Source organism: Montipora foliosa, unplaced genomic scaffold, assembly GCF_036669935.1.
Source record: "Montipora foliosa isolate CH-2021 unplaced genomic scaffold, ASM3666993v2 scaffold_176, whole genome shotgun sequence".
Taxonomy (NCBI): Eukaryota; Metazoa; Cnidaria; class Anthozoa; order Scleractinia; family Acroporidae; genus Montipora; species Montipora foliosa.
The window spans coordinates 1-12500 of NW_027179478.1; the positions used below are offsets into that span (position 1 = coordinate 1).

General features: G+C 39.9%; 2 pseudogenes; both read right to left on the reverse strand.

Annotated features, from left to right (window-relative positions):
• Positions 1 to 611: 611 nt before the first annotated feature.
• On the reverse strand, positions 612 to 2863 carry LOC137986305 (tetratricopeptide repeat protein 28-like; annotated as a pseudogene).
• LOC137986304 (G-protein-signaling modulator 2 pseudogene) lies at positions 2750 to 10722 on the reverse strand (annotated as a pseudogene).
• Positions 10723 to 12500: the final 1778 nt, after the last annotated feature.

Below are 12500 nucleotides of genomic sequence, written 5' to 3' on the forward strand. Positions count from 1 at the left end.
TATAGCTGGTTCTTTTGAGCATACACAATGCGCCGATGCGAATGGCTACCTGCAGGACGATGCTGTCGTCGAATTCCTTACAAAAGATGACGTTTAGAGATCTATGGGAGATTCATAGAACGGAAACACCAAAAGAGACATCACGAGGTGATAAATGACCCATCTTCAGAAAAGGCTGAACGAAAACAGTTTTTCCACCAATGTGAAGTGTATCCTTTAAATGCTACTGTGCATGCGTGATAAGCATGTGAAAATTACATTTATGACAAAAGCGTGTTAGAGGAAACTTTGAATTGTTTAGACTACGAAGCTACAATAATAGACAAATCTGTTGGGAAGGCTAGCACTTTGACGTCTTCATTCCTTCTCTTCCCCCCCCCCCCCCCCCCTCATTTAATGTTGTGCAAAGTTGAATGGTTTTAGTGGGAAATTGTTGAGTTATCTTCCAACATTGAATAGAGGGGAGGGTCTATATAAGAAAAGGTGAAACTATTTCTTTTGCGCTTTAACAGAAGCGGGTTGAAGTACATACAGCTATGGTGCGGTTTATTACATAACCTTCCCAACTACTTTTTTCTATTGTAGCATCTCGTTATCATGCCATCTTAGGCCTATTTATTCCTATCGTCAATTTTCCAATTTGAAAGTATTCTTGTTTCTGAGTTAACCTCGAACTTCACTAACCATTTTTCAGGAAATTCCAGCGTGACATCATCGCCAACCAGCAAAAATGGCGCCCAGTGCTTTATATAGCAATACTGCTTTGACTCTCGGAAAGATTTCATTGCTTGTTGAAGAGCTGCACTTGCGCTTTTTCCATCTACCATGTGCTGGTAGAAGTTCCTCATGAAAAGCAACGTTACTTCGTCATCAATTGCCCAGAGTGACACCAAAACAGACCGAGCTCCAGCACACAGGAAAGCCCTTGCAATTCCCACCACTCCCTCAGACCTCACTTCTCCCGGCCACTGTGACAACAGCTCAGCACAACTAGCCTTGCTCGAAGAGAAATTGTCTGAACATCCGACATTTTTAAAATGAAGTCTTCCTCTTTGGGGATTTGCGATTTCCGTTCGGTATTTGGGGCTAAAGCAATTTCTCCCGTTTTTTGGCATCCATGTGCGGCAATGTGAACTAAAGCAACTGATTTCATACTTTTCAGCACCTCAGCTTTCGTGGCACTCTTTCCAGTCAGCGGTGTTGTCTGCAGAAGTTGTCCAATCATCTCTACTTCTTGTTTTGCGCACGGAAGCTGTTCCAAAATGGGTTCCCCTTTCTTGTTAGTAACTTCCTTCAACCACGGATCACCTACAAGCAGTGCTCCAGTCTTACTGTGGAAGTCTTCAGGTGCACCAACGATCACATTAAAAGCAGTCAACGAGGGAACGGTGCGGATCCTGATAGATTCACTCAACGCAGAATATGGAGCCAAGCAAAATGGTCCATCGGGAACAACGATTAACTCATTTCCTTGGAGCAAGTCTGCAATTGGCCCGAGTAAGACATCATACAACGGTTGTAAAGAATCAACGGAGGATGAAGATGGTAGAACTGCTTTCTCACTGATACATCTTTTGCTCCAAGACAGGTCATTGCGTAGTGGATCCAAAGAACGATTCTCGCATCTGACACCATCCCCTACACCGATCCCTTTCAAAATAGTTTCCATCAACAAATCAGCACTTCCATTTGCGATTTCGTGTTGTCGAAAGCTGATCTTGCTGTCTTTTCTTAGCACCCAAAACGTGATCTTGTTCTCGTCAAGTGCCACAAAAACGGCTTGTGAAGGTAAACGCTCTAATGCAGCTATAAGAGTTTGATTCGGAGCAAGTGCAGAAAATGACTGAGAGTCAATGCCGTATTGATCTTGCAAAATATCGCTCAAAGCCTGTGCTCGACCTTTCTCAGCAGCATACAAAGCTTCTTCAATCTCTCCATTCTTCAAAAGTGTCCTCCACAGAGCAGTGTATGCCGAGCGATAAGAATCACGAAAACTTACTTTTAATTCATCTTCTGACTTCAGATTATGCCTTGTTTCATCAAAATGTTTTATACTTGAACGATAACAACTGAGTGCATTACTCAAGGAACCCAACAATTCATGATCATGACCTTGCGAATACCACGCGATTCCCTCTTTATGATAGTCTCCAATTTCCTTAAAAATACTAAGACTGTGTTCATGGTAGTACAAGCCTTCCTTAATATGACCTACCGCGCAACAGGCATTTCCTATATTTAAATACGCTGCTCCCTCCCCAGCCCTATCCCCTACTTCTTTAGCAATACTAAGATGCTTTTCGTAGTGCTCAATGGCTTGTTTAAGATTACCTAGCTTGCGATAGGCATTTCCCAGATTTCCATAGGCTGATCCCTCCCCAGCCCTATTACCTACTTCTTTAGCAATACTAAGATTTTTTTTGAGGTACTCAATGGCTTGTTTAAAATTACCTAGACTAAGATAGGCTTTTCCCAGATTTCCATAGGCTGATCCCTCCCCAGCCCTATTACCTACTTCTTTAGCAATACTAAGATGCTTTTCGTAGAACTCAATGGCTTGTTTAAAATTACCTAGACTAAGATAGGCATTTCCCAGACTTCCATAGGTTGATCCCTCGTTAGCCCTATTACCTACTTCTTTAGCAATACTAAGAACTTTTTCGTAGTACTCAATGGCTTCTTTAAAATTACCTAGATTGCGATAGGCATTTCCCAGATTTCCATAGGCTGATCCCTCCCCATCCCTATTACCTACTTCTTTAGCAATACTAAGATGCTTTTCGTGGTACTCAATAGCTTGTTTAAAATTACCTAGACTAAGATAGGCATTTCCCAGATTTCCATAGGCTAATCCTCCCAAGCCCTATTACCTACCTCTTTAGCAATACTAAGATGTTTTTCGTAGTACTCAATGGCTTGTTTAAAATTACCTAGATCGTAATAGCCATTTCCCAGATTTCCATAGGCTGATCCCTCCCCAGCCCTATTACTTACTTCTTTAGCAATACTAAGATCTTTTTCGTAGTACTCAATGGCTTGTTTAAAATTACCTAGACTAGATAGGCATTTCCCAGATTTCCATAGACTGATCCCTCCCTAGCCCTATTACCTACTTCTTTAGCAATACTAAGATGCTTTTCGTGGTACTCAATGGCTTGTTTAAAATTACCTAGACTCAGATACGCATTTCCGAGATTTCCATAGGCTGATCCCTCCCCATCCCTATCACCTACTTCTTTAGCAATACTAAGATGTTTTTCGCAGTACTCAATGGCTTGTTTAAAATTACCTAGCTTGTCATAGGCATTTCCCAGATTTCCATAGGCTGATCCCTCCGCAGCCCTATTACCTACTTCTTTAGCAATACTAAGATACTTTTCGTAGTACTCAATGGCTTGTTTAAAATTACCTAGACTAAGATAGGCATTTCCCAGATTTCCATAGGCTGATCCCTCCCCAGCCCTATTACCTACTTCTTTATCAATACTAAGATACTTTTCGTAGTACTCAATGGCTTGTTTAAAATTACCTAGACTAAGATAGGCATTTCCGAGATTTCCATAGGTTGATCCCTCCCCAGCCCTATTACCTACTTCTTTAGCAATACTAAGACCTTTTTTGTAGTACTCAATGGCTTGTTTAAAAATACCAATACTAAGATACGCATTTCCCAGACTTCCATAGGCTGATCCCTCCCCATCCCTATTACCTACTTCTTTAGCAATACTAAGACCTTTTTTGTAGTACTCAATGGCTGGTTTAAAATTACCTAGACTAAGATAGGCATTTCCCAGATTTCCATAGGCTGATCCCTCCCCAGCCCTATTACCTACTTCTTTAGCAATACTAAGATGCTTTTCGTAGTACTCAAGGGCTGGTTTAAAATTACCAAGACTAAGATACGCATTTCCCAGATTTCCATAGGCTGATCCCTCCTCCGCCCTGCAGCCTATTTCTATGAAAATATGTAATGCTTGTGCATACGTTTTTATGGCCTGTTGATTATCAGGTAGGTTGAGGTAAGCACCGCCGAGATGAAAATGAGCCCTTCCTTCACGATATCTGTCTCCTACACTTATCGCAATGGCAAGCTCTAGCATTCGCTGCTCTACAGCCTCTAACTTCCTATCTACCATTCTTCAATAACTAAATGACAATTAAAACTTTTTCCATCTGATGATCCAGTGTCAAATCGATGTCAAATGAAGCTGGAAGGAAAGAAAGATAAAGACGCTTGATGTTTAGTCTGCTTTTTAGCTTCGAAACGAAAACGTTTTTCCCACCCTATTTCCTCTCAGGGTGATTTGCCCTCACCTTTGCAGGAAATCAATTACGATTTTAGATGAAGTAATTCACTTGTTTTCTTACAAAAAACGGCCACAGAGTTAAGAAACAGAGCGAGAAGCATAAAGTAAGAAAAGGTTATGGATGACTGTAGCTTACCAATAACTTCAAACCCCCCCCCCTCCCCTTTTTTTTTCACAAGTCAAACACTGAAAAAAACAGTTGTGCTTTACTTGCTTAATCGTCAAACAAATAAAATAAAATAACTCATATCGAGTTCGGCAGTTGCAAAATTTTGCATCGCATTGCCAATGAAAACCGAGTGAGCCAGAATGCTAGCACAATAGTGAACTAACGCTTTGGAAAGAACAAGAGCTTTAAATATTCCTTCTGAAAAATTGCTTCTTGAATCTTTACGCATTCATGCCACTTTGTTTTGCATTTGACTTACCAATGGCTATATGACAAAACGCGTTTCATTTAATCGGAGGTCTAAACGTCACTTATCACTAAAAACCCAGCACAATGACAACTTAAGGAAGAAGAACTTAAGGGAGAGGACTCGTCATAAAATGTCCTATTCACTTTTTTGATCATAGTTGACTGGGTGTTTATAATAAGTTATGAATGCACGCCAAGGATCAGCGGTTCATTTAGCAAGTTAGAGAATTTATTTGTCAGCTATTGGAGCTTTAAAATTACAAACTGTGAAACATCATAAGTCCATCACATGTAGAAAGGAATTGCATTGCGTTTGGGAAAGAACATGATACTTTATGTTTGAAGCCTTTTTGAGGGGGACGTGGGGGGGGGGGGGGGGCATTGAGGTCTGGAGACTGTAAACCCCCTTCTCCTTCTACAAACTGAATATCTGAACAAAATACTTTGTTGACGTGTATTCATGTTATAGGAATTTGTGGATGCCTTGGTTTTGAATAACACATATCCTCTAGATCCCCCAAAAATAAAATAGTCCCTAAGTGGATGGTAATACATCGCAACAGAGGACTTAAGGTAGTTGAAGAGACCAGAAAGAAAGATTTTGCTACCAAATGCATGAGTGGTATCCGGATAAGGCGGGACAGTGAACTGTCACGAGAAAAGAATAGCGACAATTAAATAGTCATGTATGGATGGAGTTTTCGAATACGTTAAAAAAACAAGAAAGTGTGAGATAAAAGCTCAAGTTTACCACGAAGCAGGACTTAAGCAAATATCGATCAACGCTTTACTTCTCCACTTATGAAAAACTATGACCAAAAAATCAGTTCTCGTATTTTTTTGGATTTCAAAACTATGTTAACTAAACACTAAGCGACCCAAGTTTTAAGCCTTGATTTCAAAAAGACACCTGTTTATTTTAAGTAGAATTTTTCTTTTTAATGGTCCGTCATTACTAACTTTGAAATATTTAAGAGAGCTGGATCGAGGAGAAAATAACGACAAAGGCTCATGAGTTAAAGAATGCAATGTGTGTGTACGAGACTTTAGTTAATTAATATGCAGCACGGGAGTTTCGGGCTTCCAGACTTTTAAACTAGTGTTTTGCATATAAAATGGCCTGCGTTTTAAGCTGGCGAGTAAATGACGTCACTTTCCCTAGATCCAACCCTCACTCAAAGTAAACAGCCTTTGGATAAACATCCAAGCTCAAAATTTTGCCAGTGAGGTGTTAAGCAAACACACCGAAAATCTGAACAAAAACAGAAATGATATGTTGATTATAGTGGCACTTTAACTGCAGCGCGCCTGAAACTTTTGTTCAATTCAAACAAGCGTAACGGTTGTTTTGTAAAGCCTGCAGGTCTAGGATATTGTTAATTCGTCCTGAATTTTAATCAGCCGTTGGCGAACCGGTACAGTCAAGCACAAACCGCTAGTTTCAATACTCTTGAAGTATTAAAGTATTTACAATCATTCGGATAAACTTGAAAATTACTGACCTTTTTTCCTCAGTGAGTCACTCAGGAAGATACAGCATAGTAATTAGAGCGCGACCAAAGAACGAAATCTGCAGTCTGATTTAAAGAAAAAAGGAAAAAAAAGCAAAAAAGAAACACGAATAACAAAATGGAAATACTCTTTTTTCTTGGAATGGTCCGTACCTCACAAATTACTTTCTTTGCCTCACTGTACTAGAAACATACATTTCGTTTCCGTTCCTTTGTCACAGTGTGAAACTAATATAAAACATTTAGCATGAATTAAACTTTAAAAAAAGAAACTATAACAAGCAGCTGTAATGGTGTCAAAGCAAAACGCACGCATTTTGTTTTTTTAAATCGAGTTCTAAGATATAGTGATGTAGTGACAAGAATTTTTTTTGATAAGCTTAGCAAACAGAAGAGCATTTCTTGAGCCAACCTAATCTCAATTAACAATCTGACCATAGAATTGATTTCTCCTATGGAGCACTTAACTTACCTTTTGCAAATAATTTAAAAGACTGCGTTTAAACAATACAGAGATTACAGCAGAACAAGAAAACAGCAGTTTGGGAGAGTCGTGTTTACTTGGCGAAGGCACAGAAAGTGATTTGTTCAGTTGCAGTTTTGAATATATAGCGGAAATCATTCTATTATCAGCTCTGTGATATCACGTTGTTTTGACTCCAGCATTATCACAAATAAACGGAAAATGAAATTACGCCCAGTAAAGATAAAAGAAAAAAAGTCTCCGGCTTTAAGAGTACCCGACGATTTAGATAATTATGAGCCTTACTGCCATTAAACATGCACATCTAACTAAACCAGCACGCTTATTTATTCTGCTCTCAGAGCTTTACGGCAGGGGAAGCATCGAAAACCAAGCAGTCGAAAACGAAGAACATAGCACGAAGCACACAAAAGGTCGAAATCGAAATAAGCACCCTAAGTCGAAAACGAAGCGGAATCCCAACTCGAAAACGAAGCACCCAATTTTCCATTAGAAGATCGCTTTGGTCATAGGCAAAAACCAAATCTGCTATTGTTGATCAGAATAAAAATCAACTTTCTACTAAAGATCGTTTTTCTGCTGTTTCTTACCATATCTTCGAGTTTAGGAAGTTGGGTAGGCAAATCCTTAAATGGTCTTACACCCGAGTATTGAAGCGATGTATTTATCAATCGATCTGGAGTCCGTGAACAAACTTGCTGTTCCAATACCATTTTTTTGGAAGACAGTTTTAGCTATGGTGGTGCGGTGCGGTTCTTTGATCTGGTGTCTGATTCATTAGATGTTTTACTTCCTGTGATCACGAAAATGGTAAATGCACCTTTGTCTATTGCACACTTCCCTTCCGAGTGGAAGGAAGCGATCGTAAACCCTTTGCTTAAAAAGGGCGCTAAGGACTCTGCTTACAAGAACTTGCGACCACTCAGCAATCTATTATTTGTATCCAAGATTACTGAGAGGGCAGTATTTGACCAGTTGTACACCCGCGTTACAGATAAGGAACTATTTCCTGTATTTGCAGTTGGCATATAGGAAATCACACAGTACTGAGACGGCGCTGCTTAAAATAGTTAACGACACCCTTCTTAACGACATCCTGATTGACATGAATCGCCAGCACGTGTCTTTGCTGGTATTGCTTGATTAAGCGCAGCATTTGATACGGTTGACCACGCCATACTCTTGCGGCGCCTAGAAACGTCGTTTGGTGTTACAGGAGATGTTCTCAAATGGTTCGCCTCCTACTTGTCTGGTCGCTCTCAGCGTGTTGCGGTCAATGGAGAACTGTCAGACAGATCTCACCTATCATTCGGTGTTCTCAAGGGTCATGTAGGACCGCTGCTCTTTTCTGTCTATGCTAGTAAGCTGTTTGAAGTTATTAAAACTTATCAACCAAAAATCCATGCATATGCAGACGACACTCAGCTTTACCTGTCTTTCAAGCCAGACAGTTCTGAAAGCGAGATGGAGGCAAAATGCGATATGGAGCGGTGTATCAGGGCTGTGAGGGCGTGGATGGTCGAAGATAAGTTGAAGCTGAATGAAGACTGAGAAGACTGAGTTTATGATAATTGGAACTCGCCAGCAACTAAGTAAAGTCCGAACTGATAGTCTTTTAGTTGGTGACCATGATGCCTGTACCATTAGTTACTTAACCTAGCAATTTGGGTGTTTGGTTTGACTCTAACCTCCATTTTCACAGTCACATAAACAAGACGTGCCAGTTAGCTTTCCCTTCATTGTACAACATTAGGCGTATCAGAAAATACCTCCCTTTTAAAGCTGCAAAGACGGATCAGTTTTAGTTTTTAGACAACCGAGCTCGACTGGATCAGTTTTAGTTTTTAGACAACCGAGCTCGATTCACCATATTCGAGCTCGAGTTACCTGTCGAACTTGAGTAACAATTGCACTCGAAATGTCGAGCTCGACAATGACAACATCGAGCTCGATTTCCAATACTTAGTTCACGAGCTCGATTTCCAAGCATTGCCGAAGCATTACCGAAGAGAGTCTACAGAAAACATCGAAAAAAACTTATTTCAAGACTTCACTCTACAGTTATCATAGAAAAAGGATGAACTTTATTATATAACAAGAGTAGTCGAAAATTTTTGGGAAATCAGTCTTCATACTAGAGAGAGGCTACAGAAAACATAAAAAAAGAACTTTATTCTAAAAGTTCATACTAAAGTTGTCATTGAAAAAGACATTTTTGAAGATATTAGTCCCAGTCCTCCCCCGTGCCCCGGAAACGAAAGGAAGAGGCTTTTTTTTTACCGAATGGGAACCGTCCCATCATTGTCCGTAAACTGTAACATGGAATTTCTATTTGCACTGATATTTTGAAAAGTGTATCACCGGTGGGCCTTATCACGTCATATTTTTTCGAGAATTATATGTAGTTTTTCAAATCCATGCCACAGGTTTTGTTTTGTGGCGTTTGAAATTTTGCGAAACCATCCTCATTTTTTTGGCATTTGCTGTTTTTGTCACGTGATTTACCAAATATGGTTGTGAGTTGAACCAGACGAAGAAATGCTACATAGAACGCACTTTGAAACAAAGGGTAACTGTACAGTTTTAGAGATTCGGGAAATGACTACTTGCAGAATTCCATAGCAACGGTTTGGCAGTTAAGGCCCCCCGCCTCCCCCTTAATATACTACAGTCACATTCTTACTTCTTTTAGCAGTTGATCTAAATCACTAAAGCACTAATGCTTTCATTCTCCGCCATACTACGAGGCAGTTAAACGTTCTGGGGCTGTTCGGGAAAAGGAGGGAAGGAGACCTGCAACCGGAGGTGAAGAGCCCTTTTGTTTATGTGGAGATGCTGTGCTACTGAGCTAATCACAAATATGGGCTAATCACATATATTTTAAGACGCATCTTCAAAAAATTCGTATCATCATTTGCCTTTCTTTCTTTCTAGTTCGTTTTTATTAAGTATAGTTGCGTTTTCACATTCAGCAAATGAAATGACAATCTTAACGCAGCAGTAATATGTAGTTTAAATAAATGGCTGTTTATGAATGGAGAGTTTCCGTCCCATCGGTTAGTCACGTTTTGAACGTGAGTATTGGCGGACCATGAAATCCAAAATTTACACTCAAAGTAAACAGCCTTTGGATAAATATCCAAGCTCAAAATTTTGCCAGTGAGGTGTTAAGAAAACACACTGAAAATCTGAACAAAAACAGAAATGATATTTTGATTATAGTGGCACTTTAACTGCAGCGCGCCTGAAACTTTTGTTCAATTCAAACAAGCGTAACGGTTGTTTTGTAAAGCCTGCAGGTCTAGGATATTGTTAATTCGTCCTGAATTTTAATCAGCCGTTGGCGAACCGGTACAGTCAAGCACAAACCGCTAGTTTCAATACTCTTGAAGTATTAAAGTATTTACAATCATTCGGATGAACTTGAAAATTACTGACCTTTTTTCCTCAGTGAGTCACTCAGAAAGACACAGCATAGTAATTAGAGCGCGACCAAAGAACGAAATCTGCAGTCTGATTTAAAGAAAAAAGGAAAAAAAAGCAAAAAAGAAGCACGAATAACAAAATGGAAATACTCTTTTTCCTTGGAATGGTCCGTACCTCACAAATTACTTTCTTTGCCTCACTGTACTAGAAACATACATTTCGTTTCCGTTCCTTTGTCACAGTGTGAAACTAATATAAAACATTTAGCATGAATTAAACTTTAAAAAAAGAAACTATAACAAGCTGTAATGGTGTCAAAGCAAAACGCACGCATTTTGTTTTTTTTAAATCGAGTTCTAAGATATAGTGATGTATTGACAAGAATTTTTTTTGATAAGCTTAGCAAACAGAAGAGCATTTCTTGAGCCAACCTAATCTCAATTAACAATCTGACCATAGAATTGATTTCTCCTATGGAGCACTTAACTTACCTTTTGCAAATAATTTAAAAGACTGCGTTTAAACAATACAGAGATTACAACAGAACAAGAAAACAGCAGTTTGGGAGAGTCGTGTTTACTTGGCGAAGGCACAGAAAGTGATTTGTTCAGTTGCAGTTTTGAATATATAGCGGAAATCATTATATTATCAGCTCTGTGATATCACGTTGTTTTGACTCCAGCATTATCACAAATAAACGGAAAATGAAATTACGCCCAGTAAAGATAAAAGAAAAAAAGTCTCCGGCTTTAAGAGTACCCGACGATTTAGATAATTATGAGCCTTACTGCCATTAAACATGCACATCTAACTAAACCAGCACGCTTATTTATTCTGCTCTCAGAGCTTTACGGCAGGGGAAGCATCGAAAACCAAGCACTCGAAAACGAAGAACATAGCACGAAGAACACAAAAGGTCGAAATCGAAATAAGCACCCTAAGTCGAAAACGAAGCGGAATCCCAACTCGAAAACGAAGCACCCAATTTTCCATTAGAAGATCGCTTTGGCCATAGGCAAAAACCAAATCTGTTATTGTTGATCAAAATAAAAATCAACTTTCTACTAAAGATCGTTTTTCTGCTGTTTCTTACCATATCTTCGAGTTTAGGAAGTTGGGTAGGCAAATCCTTAAATGGTCTTACACCCGAGTATTGAAGCGATGTATTTATCAATCGATCTGGAGTCCGTGAACAAACTTGCTGTTCCAATACCATTTTTTTGGAAGACAGTTTTAGCTATGGTGGTGCGGTGCGGTTCTTTGATCTGGTGTCTGATTCATTAGATGTTTTACTTCCTGTGATCACGAAAATGGTAAATGCACCTTTGTCTATTGCACACTTCCCTTCCGAGTGGAAGGAAGCGATCGTAAACCCTTCGCTTAAAAAGGGCGCCAAGGACTCTGCTTACAAGAACTTGCGACCACTCAGCAATCTATTATTTGTATCCAAGATTACTGAGAGGGCAGTATTTGACCAGTTGTACACCCGCGTTACAGATAAGGAACTATTTCCTGTATTTGCAGTCGGCTTATAGGAAATCACACAGTACTGAGACGGCGCTGCTTAAAATAGTTAACGACACCCTTCTTAACGACATCCTGATTGACATGAATCGCCAGCACGTGTCTTTGCTGGTATTGCTTGATTAAGCGCAGCATTTGATACGGTTGACCACGCCATACTCTTGCGGCGCCTAGAAACGTCGTTTGGTGTTACAGGAGATGTTCTCAAATGGTTCGCCTCCTACTTGTCTGGTCGCTCTCAGCGTGTTGCGGTCAATGGAGAACTGTCAGACAGATCTCACCTATCATTCGGTGTTCCTCAAGGGTCATGTAGGGCCGCTGCTCTTTTCTGTCTATGCTAGTAAGCTGTTTGAAGTTATTAAAACTTATCAACCAAAAATCCATGCATATGCAGACGACACTCAGCTTTACCTGTCTTTCAAGCCAGACAGTTCTGAAAGCGAGATGGAGGCAAAATGTGATATGGAGCGGTGTATCAGGGCTGTGAGGGCGTGGATGGTCGAAGATAAGTTGAAGCTGAATGAAGACTGAGAAGACTGAGTTTATGATAATTGGAACTCGCCAGCAACTTAGTAAAGTCCGAACTGATAGTCTTTTAGTTGGTGACCATGATGCCTGTACCATCAGTTACTTAACCTAGCAATTTAGGTGTTTGGTTTGACTCTAACCTCCATTTTCACAGCCACATAAACAAGACGTGCCAGTTACGGTAGCTTTCCCTTCATTGTACAACATTAGGCGTATCAGAAAATACGGATCAGTATTAGTTCCTGAGCAACCGAGTACGAATACAAGAAATCGACTACGAATCACTACTCGAGCACGAACGC